The sequence below is a fragment of the Protopterus annectens genome, chromosome 6.part1, assembly GCF_019279795.1.
Source record: "Protopterus annectens isolate FY-2018-M chromosome 6.part1, PAN1.0, whole genome shotgun sequence".
Taxonomy (NCBI): Eukaryota; Metazoa; Chordata; order Ceratodontiformes; family Protopteridae; genus Protopterus; species Protopterus annectens.
Window position 1 is genome coordinate 546912777 of NC_056738.1, and position 16538 is coordinate 546929314.

The following is a 16538-nucleotide window of genomic DNA, read 5'->3' on the forward strand; positions in this document are numbered from 1 at the left end:
AGAGACAATAGGTTGTCTGGCTATTAATGGAACTGAAAAAGATAGGCTGTCAGCCTGAGGTTTGAAATGTCTGGATGGATCATGCCTGTCGAGTGAGACAGAAAGTCTGGGATTGGATCCAGTACCCAAGGTTGATGAAGTAAGTGAGCCAAAGGAATGGGAACCAAATCTGTCGAGGCCAATAAGGTGCAATGACAATGACTTTGCTCTTCAACATTTCAGCTTTCTTTAGGAATTTCAGAATTAGTGGGGTTGGTGGATAGATGGATAGTAGACTGGGGAGCAATCATGAAGTAGAGAATCCCCTCTGTGATTCCCCCTGTGGGGGGATTAGGGCAAAGTAGCTCCTGCATTTGTTATTTAGGGGAGAAGAAAAAGAATACAGCAAGGCTGGCCTCACTGACGAAAAATCATTTCCATCACATTTTTGTTGAGAGACCACTAGTGAGGTAGAAGAATGCACCTGCTCAGCTTTTCTGCTATCACATTGGACTTCCCTTGAATGTGCATTGCTATGAGAAAGTAGTTGGATGAGATCACCCATTGCCACACTCTGAGTGCTTCTTGACACAAGGGATAAAATCTGGTTCCTCCTTGTTTGTTGATGCACCAAACTACTGATATATTGTCTGTCTGAATTGCAATCGTCCCTGAAGGGAGAGTAATATGGAAGGCCTGCAATGCTAAAAGCATTGCTCTCATTTATAGGGCATTGATATGCAAGTTGGCCTCTTTGTGGGGACCAAGTGCCATGGACTGTTTTTCCCAGGAAATGTCCCCCCAACCCAACTGGGAAGTGTCCGTGGTCACTATGGCTTTGGGCTAAGGGGGAATGAACAGACAGCCTTGTAGAACCTGATCTGACTGACTCCAGCACTAAGATCTCTGTCTTGCATATCTGAGTTATTCATATCAAAGTTGACATGGGTTGGTAAAGAATCAACTATTGAGTTGCTAGCATCTATTGGAGAATCCTCATGTAAAATCTGAATAAAGGTACTAGTATTATTGCCACTGACATTGATCCTAGAGCTTGAAGGACCAAGTCGGCTGAAATCTTGGTACTGCAGATTATTTTTCCTGACCTGTGATCTTATAGTTTGAACCCTTGAGGGGACAGTGAAGCTATTGCTGACTTTGTGTTGAAAACTGCTCCTATGAATTCAAAATTTTAAGTTGGTTAAAGTTGAGACTTCTCATAGTTTATGGTTATCCGTAGATGAGAACAGGTCTGGAGATCATGATCTCTTGCCCTTATTAATTGATGCCTGGTCAGGGTGGTAATGAGCCAGTCATCCAGATTTGGCAACACCCAGAATCCTTGCAGTCTCAAGTGAGTTGCTAATACTGCTATACATTTTAGTGAACACCCTGGAGGCTGTGGAGAGACCAATGGGCAAAGCTCTGAACTGGTAATGACTGGCTCCCAGCCAGAAGCATAAGTCCCTTTTGGATTGTCTGTTCATCTTTTTGTGATAGTACGCATCCTAAAGGTGTGTTGAGCACATCCAGTCATCCTTGCCCAAAAAAGGGAGAATGGACAGAACCATGACCATATGAAACTTGGTGTGTCAAACCTACTCATTTAAGTTGCTGAGATCCAAAACTGGTTTCCAGTCCCCTATTTTCTTTGGCACTAAAAAGAACCTTGAGTAAGTTCTGGATTCTATCTTGTCTGGTGGGACCTCTTGGATGACTGTTTTTTCTAGCAGCTTTAGTATTTGAATTGCTGCTTGTTCTCTCTGACTGTGTGGAACATCAGAGATTTTTCTTGAGATTGGAAGTGCAAGGGAAAAGGGTATTATTTAACCTCTGGAAATAATCCTCTGCAAGCAAGTATCTTTTGTTATGTCTAGCTGTTATGTCTAGCCAGGCTCTCTAGTGCAGGGATAAATGAGCCCAGATTGTCTCCAGTGGTGGACAATCAGGCATCCTTTCAGTAATGGTGGCAAGGTATGTCAATGAAAGAATCTCTTGAAGCCTGGTTTTGCAGGCCACCTCTGTCACGGGGGAGGCATCGACTATTGGAGTTCCTTCCTGTGCCCCTGGGGAACTTCCTCCACGTGTGTCCTGGAAAGGACTCTGGGATATCTTGAACCACATCTTCTGACCACCTCATTGATTCCTAGAAAAGGATATTAGAGGGGTGTAAAAATGTATGCCCATGGCAGATAGGGTCTTTACATCCTTCTCATACCTGGATAATGTGCCCTTCACTTTAGGGCCAAACAAAGTGCTGTCAAAAGGAGCATTGACAAACAAAGACTTGAAGGGCTCCACAAAATCACATAACCCCATCCAGGCATGTCTCCTGATGGAAATGCCTGAACCCTGTCCCCTTGACGTTCCTTCAGCTACATGCAAAAATGAGCCTCATGAAAGAATTTGAAACAGATTACACAGTAGCCAACTGAGAAGTCCGCATGTTTAGACCTCTGCAGAAATGGATCCTGAGAGGGTATTCAAGAGTTCCTTAATCAAATTCCTCTGTAATCTTGTAAACTGTGCTAAAAAATTCAGAGAGCTTAAGGCGAAGGTCGCTGAAGCATAGGCATGCTTCCCAAACCTGTGCATCATTCTAGACTCCCTGTTAGTTGGATGAAAACAGGAACTCTCCTCGGCAAGTTCCTTTTTGGTGGCTGCCATCACAACCATGGCATCAACTGGCACCTCATTACCTCAAAACTGTTTATCCACAGGCAGTACCATAATCCTGTCTGGTCTCCTAGGTATGGATTCAACTGTGTCTGGTTCCTTCCATGCCCACCGAGAGACTAACTCAATAAGCTCTTTGGCAGGTCGAGTAACCCAGGAGGTAGATGGGCCAGTACCAAAAGTCTCCATGAATACAGACTCCTCAGTTGAAGGATTTCTGGGCATCCAGCAACCTCTCAACTTTAGGATCCCAAGGAGGTCTCCAAATGAGACATCTTCAGGAGGTAACAGTGGGGACCTTTCACCTTCATTGAAGTCCATATCTTTGATGACCAACTCCTCTGGGGAGTCCAAGTGCTTCCTCTTACTTATCTTCCTCTGAGGGACCTCCTCAGTGGGATGCTCTGGGGAGGAATAGAAAGAAATTGAGATACCTTGTTGGGAAGCCTGGGGGTCTCAGATTGGCTGTTCTTGTGGTAAAGAGTGATGAGGCTCTGAACGCAGAGATGTCAAGGCATAAGGCTTAAGATCTGAGGGGGCTGGATCCATCCATTCTGCTGAGGCAGAGAAAACTCTCTTCACTGACTTGAAGGCAATCCACTCTGGAGAAAGGGAAGAAATCAGATCTGAAATGACAAGCTTTTGGACAGCTGTTCTCCCCAAAAGCAATCTCTCTGAGGTGGAAGAGCTGCTGAGCTATCCAGTGCCAAGGCTCCAAGGTGCAGAGATGGCTCTGACAACGTTGTAGTCACCTCCAACACCTCAGATCTGACAGGGAAGCTTCGGCTTCAAGAGCTCTTTGGATCCAACCGAACTGGAGTACTCAGAGTAAGCTTCAGATCTGAAGATATTCCTATTTTTGGATCTGAGCCAGATGGAGCCAGATGACTCAGCTCCAGGGAATCTGAGACAATGAAAAGAGTCAGAGGAGGAACATGTAGTGGGGGTTTGGTAGAAGCACTGACTTCCTGACCTGAAGGGGTAGGAGCTGGTAAGACACCCATCTGACTTTGCGCTGAGAGGATCTTCAGCACCACTCTTTCCACATCTTCCTCTGTCAAACTTCTGGAAAAATGAGTGGAAACAATAGATGGGGACCCTGGTCTGTGAAGTTCAAAAAATGGTGAGGGCACCCTTGGGAGCACCGTTACCACAGAAGGTGAGTATCTTATTCTTGGTAGGTGAATAGCACCTGAACCAGTAGGACTGGAAGTGGTCAGATCCAATATTTTTTTTGTCAGTTCCGAGGAACCAGGTTTTTTTTTTTTTGGATCTGTGTTTGAAGTCGGATCCATCTTGGCTCTTTTTCCTGAATGACTCCAACATGTGGAGAAGGTAGAAGGTTTCACAGAAAAAGTTTTCAAATGTTTAGCTTTGGGAGATTGATCTCCAGATATAGCCTCTCCAAAAGCAGAAGGTAATAGACCCTTTAAATTGAGTTTGTTTTTGCGATCTAAAAGCACCCTGGGGTTGAAACCATGGCATATGGAATAATCTTCTTGGAGATGTAAGGGTTCCAGACAATACACACACATAGTGTGAGCATCTGACATAGACAGTATGTGTCCAAACTTAACACAGCTTTTAAAACCTGTAGGGCCTTTTTCCACCATAGCCAAAAAATTGTAACAGGCAAAATTTTAAGTAAGGACAGATTTATATATATATATATATATATATATATATATATATATATATATATATATATATATATATATATATATATATATATATATATATATATATATATGTAGGTCAACTTCTATTGTTCAAAAAAAAACACTTATTCAAAAAACTGAAAGGTGATACCCACTTCAGAGAAAGTGCACTTTCATGTAAATAAGTTAACCAAAGCATGGTGCAGTAGGGATAAGGAAATATACCCTTTTCCCCACTGTAGTGTGATCATGGAGTTAGTATATATAAGTAGCGGAGGTGTGTCCGGCAAAGTGAAACACATTTTTGCAGGGGAGCAAGACCCTCTCTACCCCCACACCCCTGCTACTTATATATACTAACTCCAAGATCGCACTGCAGTAGGGAAAAGGGTAGATTTCCTTATCTCCACTGTACCATGCTTCAGTAACTGAGTTACCTGAAAGTGCACTTTTGCTTAAGTGCACTTTCGCTGAAGTGGGTCTCAGCTTTCTGCTGTTCAATCAAGTGTGTTTTCGAACAACAGAAGTAGACATATATATATATATATATATATATATATATATATATATATATATATATATATGGGTCTACTTCAAAACAACAAAGTCCACATTACCAAAGATGACATCACCAAGACCACACCGCTGAAATCTGACTTTCACGAACAACCGGAATGCCAAAGGATTTCTCAGGGTAAGTAACCAGGTGCCCAATAAGGGGAAATTTGCCCTTTTCTCCACTGTAATGCGATCCAGGAGTTGGTATATTTAGGTGTGGGGGTGGTCATAGCCCCAACCTGGGTGGGTTTGAGGTAGTGCGGTGTGTCTCATTATTACATGTGGCCAGCTGGATATTTACCCTGTGAAATCCTTCGGTATTCTGGTCATTCTTAAAAGTCAGGTTTCGGTGATGTCTCAGTGATGTCGTTTTTGATAAGGTGGACTTTCGTTGTTTTGAAGTAGACCCAGAGATATATATACATGTATATATATATATATATATATATATATATATATATATATATATAGGTTTACTATCATAAAGTCGAAAGTAAAAAATAAATAATGTCTTTATTTTCAAATTTATGCATCGAAAATGAACATTTTCGAATAATAGTAAACTCGAAAACAAGGGTGCATTGTCGAAAATGTCGCTTGCGACATTTACGGCGATACACAGCATGCCCACCCTTCCCATAATCACCTACCTACCTAACCAAACACACAGCTAACTTAATATTCCAACTCCGAGATCGCACTACAGTGAGGAAAGGGATGCATTTCCCTAACCGCACTGTACCGCAATCCCCTCCCATGACTGAAAGTTAGAATTGCGAATGCACAGTTCATTCGCAATGCAAACCTTCGCTCATGTCACCTGCCGTAATATGAAGTATTCGAACATCTGATGTTTGAATACTTCATAGCTGCAAATGCGTCGACATAATGATAGCAAACCATATATATATATATATATATATATATATATATATATATATATATATATATATATATATATATACATACACATACACACAGACACACACACACACAAACACACACACACATATATATATATATATATATATATATATATATATATATATATATGTATATATATATATATATATATATATGGATTCACTTTATAATCTCGAAATACTGAAATATCGAATTTCAGTATCTCGAGACTATAAAGCCAAAAAATCAAAAACCCGAAACTTTAACACCGTGAAATTCCAAACCACAAACGTTACATAAGCAAAACACTACAAAACACTACACCATACAAACACAAATACACCTACCTGCCAACACTACAAAGGACCAAACCAAGACACACAAACAAAATAAAACTAACACACACACAGACAAACTTGCTAAAAGCCCTCCAGCACCCCCCATGTGGGGGCTGCACCCTCCCACACACAATCCCTACTTATATATACTATCTCCAAGGTCACACTAAACAAATAAACACATAAAACTCACCACTACACACACTCACACACATTAAAATCCCTACCCAATATCCTTACAAAAACTCCAACTTACCTCAAACCCCAGCTAAATCCACAAACCGCACCGCATGTCATGTACGTGAACACATAACGGCAAATGCGACATTTCCGCATTTGCTATTATGCAGTTTCATGTAACTGCACTTTCGACTTTATAGTCTCGAAATACTGAAATTCAACATTTCAGTGTTTCGAGATTATAAAGTGAAACTATATATATATATATATATATATATATATATATATATATATATATATATATATCAGGATAGAAAAGCAGAAATACTAAAACTACCAACAATGGTAGAAAAAGGAACTACACCAAGTGCAGAAAGAAAGTAAATAGTAACAATAGCATTTAAGAGGTACGCATTGTACGATAGCCAAAAAAGGGAAAATAAATACTAACTATAGTATTTTGGAAAGCTACTAACTGTATGATAAGTAAGGGGGAGAAAAACCTTTAAGAATTTAAGAGAAATTAAACTTCAGAAATATAATAATAAAACTTAACTGACAAATGCTCAAGAGCTAAAGTAAACCATGTCATCTGATGTTGTCACTCTTCATCTATTCTTGAGTAGTGGGTTACGGTTCCGATCCTTGGAACTGATCCATCCATTCTATAGCTCACGTCAGCCAAAGAAATCTCTCAAGCTACAAGGTTACCCACAATTCTCCTCTCCAATTTACCCCAGATCTTGTTTGCCACTCTTGGGAATACAACGCTTCACCAGTTCTCTTGTAGCTAAGTACTTTTACATTATTCTGTTATCTATTTCTTCATTTTTTTTATAACTATCTTCTTCTTAGTTAATTCGTTTATCTGTTGAGTCTACCCTTGAGTGTGTGATTTTGTCCTACCGCTGGTAGTTTTCTTTCCCCTACCATTGTTGATAGATTGTTCCCTCTCTTACCATTGTGATAACCTTTTCTACCACTGTTGGCAGACTTTCTTTATCTTTTTCTTTCTTTTGTGTGTGTGTGTGTGTGTGTGTGTGTGTGTGTGTGTGTGTGTGTGTGTGTGTGTGTGTGTGTGTGTGACACATATGGCAGAAAAGCCTAAATCTTCTACAGTAGGCTTTAAACAATGTACTGACTGCAGCAGAAAAATGCCAAACTCAGTCAATCACGAAAAATGTGTCTATTGTTTGGTTGTTCCTCACTTGAGTGTGGTTTGTTCCATTTGCCAGGGCTTTAGTAATAGATCCTTGGCAGAGAGAAAGAATAAATTGATCCTCAAAGGGCTCCTTAAGGCCCCTTTTGAGGGAGCCCTGTCCAAGGCTGACCAGTCTCCACTGGCCTCTGGCTTTAAGTCCTCTCACTCAGTGCCATCATCTTCTTCAGTACTGACTGCTAAGAAACATAAGCATGACTCTGAGGGTTCCTCCACAGAACTGAAGACCAAGATTCACAAACCTTTGGAACAGTCAAACTCTCCAGCACCAAAAAGTTCTTTGGTACCTTCTACTCTGACTTTGTCTGTGGTTCAGAATCCTAGCTCTATGACTCCGGCCACCTCTATGGCTCCGACTCCGGTACCAACTATTTCTCCCATTGTGCAACAGGCAGTGCCAAAACTAATGATAGTCTCAGAACCCAGGTCTACTTATTCACCATCTATAGACCCTTTCCATGGTCATTTGCCTAGTCCTTTCCTAGAGAGACCTGATTCGCCTTCAGCCTTGTCGACACACTCCACCAGAATTCTTTCAGAAATGGATGTTGTTAGGTTGGTGGACCTGATCTTGGCAGGCTGGGGTCTTCCCTCTTCTGCTAACCCCACTATTCCTCCCGGGGCTGGTGGTTTTTCTCCATCCACACCCAATTATTCTCCTCCTCTAACCTCTGCACAGATTTTACAGGTCCTGATGACTTCGATGCTGACTACAGCTTTGTCCTTGACACCAAGTCTGGCTCTGGACCCTCAGTGCCATCGGCACCATTGGGTCCCCTTAACTGTGTCCTTGCCATCGAGCATGGAGAGTACACGTTGGCTCTGAGCTTTTCAACAGAGCCATCCATATCTCTTATGGCTGTGGTGGCGCTGGACCCATTCTTGGTTCCAGTCTGTCAGGTGGGGCTCTCAAGGCAGGGTGTGACTGACCCCGGTTCTGAGTTTGTCTGTTTTGGTTCCAGGATCCCATCCCTCCTCAGGGGGCCCTGCCTTTTGGCTATGGAAAGGGCTTTAGCCACTGCTTATTCTCACATGGCTCTTTGGTTATTGGAGTCTTTCCCTGTGAATCCAGGTTTCTCAGTTCAGCCACCAACCTCTTCCCCTGGACAGCGCGCATCACAGTTGCAAGATTTGCCTTCCAAAGGTACTTTCTCTTCCAAGTTCTCTGCAGATGTTCTCACTGAAGAGCCCCCTCGGAAGAGATTGTGTAACAGGAAACACATTGATTCTCCAGAAGAATCCATCACAGAAGACATGGATTTCGATGGCAGGGAGGGTTCCCCATGGTTACCCCTGGAAGACATCTCCTTTGGAGACATTCTGGAGATCCTAAAGCAGAGGGGTTAAGGAAGTCCAAAGACTCATCCTTGGAGGAATCTATGTACTTGCAGGCCTTTGATACAAGCCCATCTACCTCCTGGGAGACCCTGCCCATTTATGAGCTAATTAAACTGATCTCTCAGTGGGCTTGAAAGGCTCCTGATTATGTAGAACTAGTCCCCCATAGACCTGATAAAACACTTACTGCCCCAGATGACCAACCACATTGGGCAAAGGGTTTAGTAGTAGATGCCATGGTGGTAGTGACTGCCACAAAAAAAGAACTAGCTGAGGAAAGTTCTACTCCCTATCCCCTGAACCAAGAGTCCAGGGCGATAGACAGATTTGGGAAGTGGGTATATGCATCACTGACCTTCTCCATCAGGTCCTTGAACTTATTGGCACACTTCACCAGGCTCCAAAGGGATCTGATCAAGGAGCTTTCAGATACCCTGGTGGGAGCTGTGGTTGAGGGGGTCCAGGAAAAAGTGGCCTCCCAACTAGCTACCCTGGAGTCGATCTCTAACTCATCCATGAGGCTCATCACATATGCAGCCGAAGGGGCTAGCAGGTCAGCAGCTTCAGAAGTTGCAATTCAGAGACACACTTGGATGCACCTGCGTGAGTTTGCAGAACCATTCAAGTCTTCCTTTGTCAATGCCCCCTTTGATGGGTCCTCTTTGTTTGGTCCCAAAGTAAAGGAAACTCTGTTCAGGTGTGAAAAGGATGAAAAGACTTTGTTTGCTGTGGGAGTATGTTTTTCCATTCCTCCACTATCCTATTCCAGAAATCAAAGGAGTGGTAAAATGTGTTTCAAGAAATCCCAGAAGCCTTCCCAGGATGTACATGGCTCGGACTTCCCTCTGGGCAGAGGGGGGAGTTATAGCAGAAGACGCCATCCCAGAGGCAGGGGTGGTTCACAAAATCAGGGTTCCAGTGATTTTTTTTGCTGGTCAACCTTATGAGTGCCCCTGAAGGGGTGCCTGATTGCTTACCTCTGGAAGCAGTCAGGGGAAGATTTTCCTTGTACCCAGATGCTTGATGATGCATAACTACCAATGCCTGGGTGCTAAGGATAATTACCAGAGGTTATCTAATTCCCTTTACACTTTATCAGAGAACCCCTACAAGACTTCCCTACATTCCACCGAGTCAGGGAGTTCAAGAAGCAATAGAAATACAAAAGCTGCTAGAAAAAAGAGTCTTCCAAGAAGTTCCACCAGACCAATTAGGATCCGGGTTTTACTCAAGATTCTATTTAGTGCCAAAGAAAACAGGAGACTGGAGACCAATTTTAGTTCTTAACATTCTAAACAAATTCATCCAACAAGCAAAATTCCAGATGATCTTGGTTTAGTCTATTCTCCATTTCTTAGAGAAAGATGATTGGATGTGCTCCATCAACTTTCAAGACACATATTATCACATAAAGCTGGACAAACGCTCGAGAAAGTTCTTCCACTTCTGGCTGGGAGCCAGTCATTTCCAGTTCAGAACAATGCCCTTTGGCCTCACCACAGCCCCAGGGTGTTCACCAAATGTATGGCAGCAGTGACAGCTCATTTGAGGCTGCACGGATTCCGAGTGTTTCCTTATCTAGACAACTGGCTCCTCTCCGCTTCTTCCAGGCATCTGCTACAAGCTGCCTGTTTGTCCTCAGAGGAGTGGTTAGAGACAGCAGCTAGTAACTCATTGGCCATTTTGAGTTGCTAGTGGTGGTTAATCAACCTAAAGTCCACTCTTCAAATTTTTCCTTAAAACAGCCTTCCTTGAACTGTACTACTGATCTAACCAGCGTATCCTATAACTAAAAAGTTCATCTCTACTTGATTCCTAAGTAGACTATTCTCTATCTGTAAAGCCTAGCACTTGCTCCTACAGTACTTTTCACCTTGATATAGCACTTTTATTATAGATAGTACCCCACCAGCCTAAAACCCCTTTCTCGATCACCCACATCCCCCGGAGTCTTTTAAGTTTTTGTCTATTCCTTCTAGCATGTCGAGGGATCAGTTGCTAGTGTCTCCTGCTCAGCTGGTGAACCTGGGAATATTGAGGCAATGTTACAATTGCCTCATGTACACAGACAACCCTCTCCTTCTCCCACAAAACACAAATACATGCGCAAAACACAAATACATGCGAGAGATGCAACTATACAGCCAAACTGGAGGCTGAGCTCTCTCAACATAGGACTGGCAAGACCAGACAGGAGGAGAAGGTAACCACACACACCACATACCCAGTCTCACATAGTACTATCACAACTTCAAATCATACACATAAACACACAAAGACATACTCGGAGGCTCTGATCAAAAATCTACCAAAACAGCAGAGGCCACCAAAGTAGACACCCAAACAACTACCACCTCAGGACACAACACATGCAACACATAGACCACACAGTCAGTGTGCCAAACAGTCACAGTCCTTAAGGCCAAACACAATACCAGACACACTCGTCATAGGTGACTCCATAGTCAGACACACTCACCAGATTGAGTAAGGAGAAGGTCACAGTAAGCTGCCTGTCGGGCGCTAGAATCCGCCACATAACGCAAGCACTCAGGTCTCTCAACAGCAGGTACAAGTACGACTCAGTCATTGTCCACGCTGGTGTAAATGACCTGAGATGTACCTCCTTGGACTACATGAAAAGAGACATTGAGGAGCTCTCTGATTATGTAGCCCAGGCAGGTATGACCCTGACCTTGAGCAGTATCCTACCTTCACCAAGAATGATGCCACAATACAGAGATAAGATGATCAGCTTTAATAATTGGCTTAAACTCTGGTGTTATTCAAAGGGGATCCAATGTCTGTCTGCCTGGGATGACATGCTGGACAAGCCACGATGCTTAAGGGACGGCTTGCACCTGTCACCCTGGGCTTCCGGATATTGGCAAAGGCTCTTGCCACCCCATAGTGCCTTTTTAGGCAAGGCTCAAATTCTAAACCTACCACCCTAGAACACAAAAAAGGAAAAAAACTAAGGGTAATGCTGCTCAATGCCAGAGGTCTCAACCTCAAGATGCATGCACTCGAGGCCCTTCTCAGTATGGAGAACATCGATGTCTGTGCTGTGACTGAAACCTGGTTCAAGGCTCCTGAGAGCACCCCAGCACTATCAGGTTTTGCCTCATATCATGCGTTCCGGCCCCAAAATCTGGACAACACCAAGAAAGGAGGGGGGGTGTCCATATTCATCAAGGACACCCACACCTCAAGGTTGGTGGCAACGCACGATGCATCGGAAACCATCCAGGTTCAATTAACCAAAGGCAAGACTGCTCTGCAATTTGTAGCATGTTACAGGCCACCCTCTCAAACTCAGGAACCTCACATAGCTTTCCTGAAAACACTGGAGGGGATAAATGTATCTCCAAACACCATCATACTAGGTGACTTCAACTACCCTAATATAGACTGGGATCACTACTCAAGCCCAAACACTCTAGCCCAAAGGTTCCTGGAGTTCATAAACTCAAATGCCATGGAACAACTAGTCACCATCCCCACAAGAGGTGAAAACATACTTGATCTCATCATCACGAACATGGGATCACAATGTTCAACACCGGAAGTATACCCCTCACTGGTGAGATCAGATCATAAACTAATCTCACTGGAGGTCCTCATCCCACCCCCATCTGAGACAAAAAAGACCACAGTGAAGAACTTCTCAAAAGCCGACTTCACACTTCTAAAGACTAGTGTGGTCCCCTTTAAGGCCCCCGAGCCGGCGGAAAACATTACTCAAGCCACAGAATCACTTAGAAATGCCTTCTACCAGCACCTACAGGACTGCATGGATCAGGCAATCCCAAACAAAACAAAGACTCTTTGTACCAAAGGCAAGCGTCCAGTCTGGTGGACCCCAGCCATAAACAAGCTCTACAACAAAAGGAGGAAGCTACTACAAGATAGAGCAAAATCCTTAAAAGGTAAGACACCTTTGATCATTATAAGTAAAAAACTAAGAGCTCTCATAAAATCATCCAAGGCAAATTTTGAGAAAAAAATTGCTAAGGACTTAAAAGACAATCATAAGGCCTTCTTTAGCTATGTTAGAAACCTGGGAGGAAACTCCCAGATATGCTCAGAATTAGTTCAAAATGATGTGAAAATTACTGAACCTACAGACATTGCCAACATACTGGCTGACAGGTTCAGTGCAAACTTCTCCCTCCCAAAAAGGAGAGATATCTATACCAGAGGATTGTACGCCCCGAAACATCTCTAACGCCCAGGTGAGAACTGCTCTCTCCAAGGCGAAAAACACAGCATCCATGGGACCGGATGGTGTCCCTGGCTGTGTGCTCCACTTAACTCAATGAGGAATTAAACCCGCAGTTAGGACAGCTGTTTAATCTTAGCCTCACCTCAGGATACGTACCCAAGGAGTGGCGCACGGCAACTGTGGTCCCACTTCACAAAGGCGGTGCCTCCACCGACCCTGGAAATTACCATCCCATCAGCTTGACAAGCCTGATCTGCAAAGCTATTTAGAGGATCATAATGGAACTCATAAATAAAGACATAGGGAACTTGCAGACTTTGGATCCAACCCAGTTTGGCTTTGTCAAAGGCAGATCATGCCTTTTAAACTTGGTTGACTTTTTTGAAACAGTCACCAAGGCCATTGATGAGGGAAAGGCAGTCCATACAGCCTACCTCAACCTGGCAAAGGCTTTTGACACAATACCCCACTCAGGTATCATTGAAAAACTCATCAGCTTAAATGTAAACCCATACATCACAAGATGGGTTGCAAACTGGCTAAGTGACAGAACCCACAGGGTCAGAGTTGCTGGCGCCATGTCAGACTCAAAGCCTGTCACAAGTGGTGTCCCACAGGGCTCAGTCCTGGGCCCACTCTTGTTCGGCATCTACTTTTCTGAAGTACAAGCAAACACAGGAGGGTTATGGCTGACAAAGTTTGCAGATGACTGCAAACTGCATAGTCGAGAACACATCTGACACAGATATCCTTCAGAAGGGTCTCACAGAAATGGATAACTGGTGCCAGAGCCATGGCCTAAAGTTAAACGCCAAGAAATGCATAGTCATACCCTTCGGGAAAAACAAGGTTACCCCTAGCTACCATATAGGTGGCAATCCACTGAGCACAGAAGAGGTTATCAGGGATCTGGGGACCCAGGTTGACAGTAACCTTTCATTTGACACTCACGTTGCTAAAGTAGTTAGGAAGACCTTCTACATTGCCCACCTGATCATGAAGGGATTTACATCTAGCTCAAGGGGAGGTCATCGTCCCCCTGTACTCATCACTCATCAGACCAATGATTGAGTACAATGCCCCATTCGGAATGTATCTGACCCGACACCTGCAGCAGCTGGAAAGGCCCCAAAAGTTCCTCACCAAAAGGATAAAGGGTCTCAAAAATATGTCTTATGCTGCCCGACTGAAAGAACTCCAGCTCTATTCAGTCACTTACCGCTTGCTCAGAGGTGACCTGTGCCTGACATACAAGGCCACGTCAAACCCAGATTTGATGAACATGCTTCACCTCAAAAAATCTAGATCCCTCAGAACTACAAGGGCGGGAGACTTAAACCTTGACACGGTTATTAATAGGACGTGCTGGAGGGACAGATTCATCACCCAGAGACTCCCTATGCTGTGGAACAAAATCCCGGTACATGTGAGGCAGAGCACCTCACTGGCCTTGTTCAAGAGAAATCTTGACCAATGGATGGGAGATCGCAGCTATACCCCAGGGATTACCTCAGTGTCACTGCTTGACAGAGGCACAGCAAAATAATGGGCATAAGTTTCCTTCAAACTAAAGGGGTGGCGAAAGCCACAAAACTCTGGGCTAGGCTTATAAATGCCCTTGGGCAGATAGCCTAGTATGAACCTATGAACCTATGAACAACAGACCACAAACTTCATCCTGGGCCTGTCCCATCAATTGGGCATTACAGTAAATTCTACAAAGTCCCAGTTAATCCCCACCCAGGACATGGAATTCATCAAAGCTTATCTCAACACTTCCTCTTACATAGCAGCACATCACCTACACAGGTTACAGAAGATACAGGCACAGGTTCATCCACTACTACACTCAAGCAAAATACCTGCTCAGCTGATTCTGCAGGTGCTGGGCTCCATGGCAACTGCCATCACCTTAGTCCCATTAGCAAGGTTTCACATGAGGCTCCTCCAATGGCTACTAGCAAACCAATAGTTGAATCTAACCCACCCCATGGACCACTTAATTTTCATATCCAGACAAAGCAAGAACGATCTACCTTTGTGGATGTATTCAGAATAGATTCTTCAGTGCCATCCCTTTGCCTTCCCTCAGCCCAAGGCCATAGTGACCATGGATGCTTCCCAGATGGGGTGAGAGGGGCATTATCTGGGGAGGACAGTCCAAGGCACTTGGTCACCCTCCAAGGCCAACCTGCACATCGATATACTGGAGTTAAGGGCAATGCTTCTCGCATTGCAAGCCTTTCATTCTGCCTTACCTCTAGGGATGATAGCTATTCAATCAGACAACATGTCAGTGGTCTGGTACATCAACAAACAAGGGGGAACCAAGTCATACCCATTGTCTCAAGAAGCCCTTCGAGTGTGGCAATGGGCCATATCTTTCAACCACTTTCTGATAGCAACACACATCTATGCATCTTCCAATATAATTGCGAACAAATTGAGCAGATGCATCCTCATGCCTCACGAGTGGTCTCTGAACTCCAGAGTAGCAAAGGAGATTCTTCTTCACTGGGGCCAGCCTTGCTGCAACCGGTTTGCCTCACCCCTGAACAACAAGTGCAGATGTTACTTCACCATTACTCCCTCTAAGGGGATGTCCCCCAGAGACTCTCTTCTCCTCGATTGGCTCCCAGGTCTTATCTATGCTTTTCCCCCATTCCCCCTGATCCCATTATTTCTCAAGAAAGCATCTCATTTGAGAAGCAAAGTGATCTTCATTGCTCCTTACTGGCCTCAACAGATTTGGTTTCCCTTCCTCTGGACTCATCCGTTCTGCTGACCATGGATTCTGGACCCAGCTCCAGATCTCCTGTCCCACCCCCAGGGACTAGTGTATCCCAATCTTCAGTCTCTCAAGCTGACAGCAATCACTTATGGCACCACCATTTGAACCGGCAGCTACCTGTGATTTAAAATTCCTTTCCTGGAAGATGTTACTTCTTGAAGCTGTCACTTCAGCAAGATGAGTCTCCAAATTACAATCTCTGTCTTCCAAAGTCCCTTACTTAATTTTTCATAAGGATAGGGTATCACTCAGGACAAACCTAACCTTTCTACCTAAGGTGATTTCAGATATCAATCAGTCAATAGATTTACCAGTATTCTTTCTGAACTATTCTAACAAGGATGAGTACTGCCTTCACCTTCTGGATGTACACAGGCAGCTGCGGTTCTATCTAGACAGAACTAAACAGTTAAGATGATCTGAACAGTTGTTTGTGTCCTTCGCTAGTGCAACTATGGGTAGATCAGTGTCCAAAGTAACTCTCTTCAGATGGTTATATCTTTCATCTGTATGAAGCTGAATATGAAGCTGCCAAAACCAGTCAAAGCACATTCCACTAGATCAGCAGCGACTTCTGCTGTCTTCCATTCCAAGGCTTCCATGTCAGAAATTTGTGCAGCTGCAACTTGGGCTAAGCCTCATACTTTTATTAATCATTACAAATTGGATATGG